The sequence below is a fragment of the Rhagoletis zephyria genome, unplaced genomic scaffold (genome assembly GCF_001687245.7).
Source record: "Rhagoletis zephyria isolate East Lansing unplaced genomic scaffold, Rhagoletis_zephyria_1.1 Rzeph_scaffold_04250, whole genome shotgun sequence".
NCBI lineage: Eukaryota > Metazoa > Arthropoda > Insecta > Diptera > Tephritidae > Rhagoletis > Rhagoletis zephyria.
The window spans coordinates 39,684-42,705 of record NW_016161333.1 but is presented as its reverse complement, the minus strand read 5'-3'; positions in this window follow the sequence as shown (position 1 = coordinate 42,705).

Genomic DNA, 3,022 nt, shown 5'->3' with positions numbered 1-3,022 from the left:
TGGGCATTTTTGTAAAAAATACTGTGGTCAGCGTAGCAGAAGTTAGACTGAGGGTTATTTTTTCTAAGCGCTGCCTAAAGCCTACAACGTAGAAAGGTATTTTGCCCAAAAATCCTGTGGTTGCCAATTTTACCCCATTTTTCAATAAATTATTTAAAACATTCAATGCAGTGTAGAATAAAAATATGAAAGAGGAAATTTCTTTAGAATTAAAAAAAATTAAAATTTTTTGAATTCACAAGTTCGAATAGGTAATTTTTTAAGCTGATAAAGTTAGAAGGACGAAATTCGAGGATGGTATCGAGTTTATATACAATTTTTTCAAAACGGCTGCTGAGTTTGGTGCTAGTGCTTCGTACGACAACAATAATTACTGTTCATCGCCTGGAGCTGTTGTGGCTCCCGCTGCCCCTCATTCGTTTGGCTCTGAAAGCGTCTTGTCTGAGCGCACATCGGCTCAGAGTGTTAACGTCATCTCTCCCGCTCGCAAAGTTGATTCTGGCGGGATTGCTAATTCTAGTGGCTCTAAAATACTGTCGCAGGTTGCACTGCCAATTTACTTGCGGGTACTACTACCACCACGAAGCCATCAACACCGACACTGCTAATGCTTCTGTTGCTGCTAATTCATCTTTACTCGCTCCTGTAATTTTGAACAATATTTCCTATGCTGGTTTGCCACCTGTTTCACAACATATACGGACTAGTGGTGTTAGTGCTGAATCTGATGCTGTTAACGCTACGGGCGCGGAAGTGCCTAATCCTCCTTCTCCTACCCGCAGCCCTGTTTGGCTTACTGCTAAAAGTAAAAGGAAAAAGCACATCCAAAAGCGAACTCGCGTGGTGGGATCAAATGATTGTAGTGATCTTGGCGTGGCTGCCCGCTTTAAGTGGTTGCACCTTTCATCTTTCGTGCCAACCGTCTCCTGTGACAATATTGTTGATTATGTGGTGAGACACGCTGGCATTGATAAGCGGCACCTAACCTGCTACAAGTTAGTCAAAGAAGAGTCGATACTGGATTCCTTATCCTATGTCAATTTTAAGCTTGGCGTCTGCGAGTTCGAGTGCGAAAATATAATGAGACCAGAGTTGTGGCCAGCTAATGTTTCGGTTCGGCCGTTCCGCTTTTTTTCACAAACTCATCCGAATTAGTTCATTTGTCCTCGGATGCGCCTGATCCCGTAGTATTGGATATTAATAAGTTTAGTTGTAATGCATATTTGTAATGCTCTTTGAAGGTTTATTTTCAGAATTATTTCTGGCCTTCGAACTAAATCAGCAGCGGTACGCTCTATTAGCTCGCAAAGGGATTTCGATGTTTTTGTTATTGTTGAGTCATGGCTAAATGCGGATTTCTTTGATGAGGAATTTTTTGATTCAAACATTTATAATGTCTTTACGAAGGACAGAGATGCAACTAAGACTGGTTGTCTGAGAGGCGGCGGAGTTTTTATTGTGATTCAGCGTAAATTTCATTCGTTCTCTGTCTCGCTTGAAAATGATGATTCCCTTTTGGATCAGCTTTGTGTTCGCATCAGTGCCTCATCTAGTCATGACTTTAGTAAATTTCATTCGTTCTCTGTCTCGCTTGAAAATGATGATTCCCTTTTGGATCAGCTTTGTGTTCGCATCAGTGCCTCATCTAGTCATGACTCTCTATTTTTGATTGTTTCTTATATCCCGCCTAATAGTAATTATAATCTTTATAAAGCGCATGCTGACAACATGATGTCTTTAGTATTAAATAAGCTAGGCGATGACCACCTTTGTGTGTGGGATTTTAACCTTTGTAATGTGTCTTGGTCCACATCTTTTTCCAATGCTAGTCTCTCGCCAATTAATGCCAATGCGTCCAATGAAGTGTACTTTATAGATAGCCTCTTAAGCCTTAATTTATTACAAATCAATAATTTTGTTAACAAGTTGGATAGAATTCTTGACCTCATATTTATTAGTGATAACATTAACAGGTCTATTCTTCACTGGTAACATAAATTTTATAACCGGTAATTAAAGTGTCTGTCAATTTTGCAACCTTTTTCGCATTCTGTGCTCTCTTGTAACCGGTAAATTTGGTTACCATCTCATAAGCTGGTAACAAAATATTGCCCCCGTACAGGAATTTCCACAAATCTTCATAGCTGAGTTGCTGAATATTTTCACTGCATTACCAACGTACCTAGAATCGCGGTGACAAGAAGTGGTAACATTTTTTGGTAATAAAATTTTCCGGTCACAAAATCTTGGGAAACGTGCAGAATAGACCTGTAAGCAAGGCGTATCAATTACAGGTGGTATCTATAGAAGCCATGCTTCTTCTTATGAGCACGCATATGTCAAAAAATCACGTGTTTGCTTGTGTTTACATATTCTTGTTTACATTTTGTGTGCAGAAAAAGTGATTTTGTGAAAAGTTGATTAAAGTTTATTTATATTATTGAAATAAAATTTAGAAATGCCGAAGTGCGATATTTGTGGCAAACTACGACGAATGGGTGGATCATTTTTCCGAGTTCCCATGGATGTGCGACGTAGAGCTGCGTGGAGTGAAGCTAGCGGCATTTCAAATTGGAAAACCAATTTGGTCTGCGCTGACCACTTCTTACCGAGCGATCTCATCCAAGGTAAAATCATCAGACTGATGCCGTCAGCAGTGCCTTCCACGGAAATCGCGAGGTATATAAAGTGAGTAAAAGTAGTTTAGATATAAAGCATTTTGAAGGACTGCTTGTAAAATTCCAGCTACAAGTCAGGATCACCACCGGTTCTTAACGTTGACCAATGTGTGTCGAGGTAACGTTAAGAAGCAAGGTATTTTAATTAAAATGTTTAACAACAATTAACAAATAACGATAAAATTTTCAGTCATAATAATGACGAATATAGCGCTGCCATTGGTTTGATGGACCTTAGCACAGCTGGTATCGATTTCAGCAAGCAGGAATGCAGCTCGCAAACCGAGTAATTATTTATACAAAGAACTAAAGTGTTCGTTTATCACACTGATTATATTTTTGAC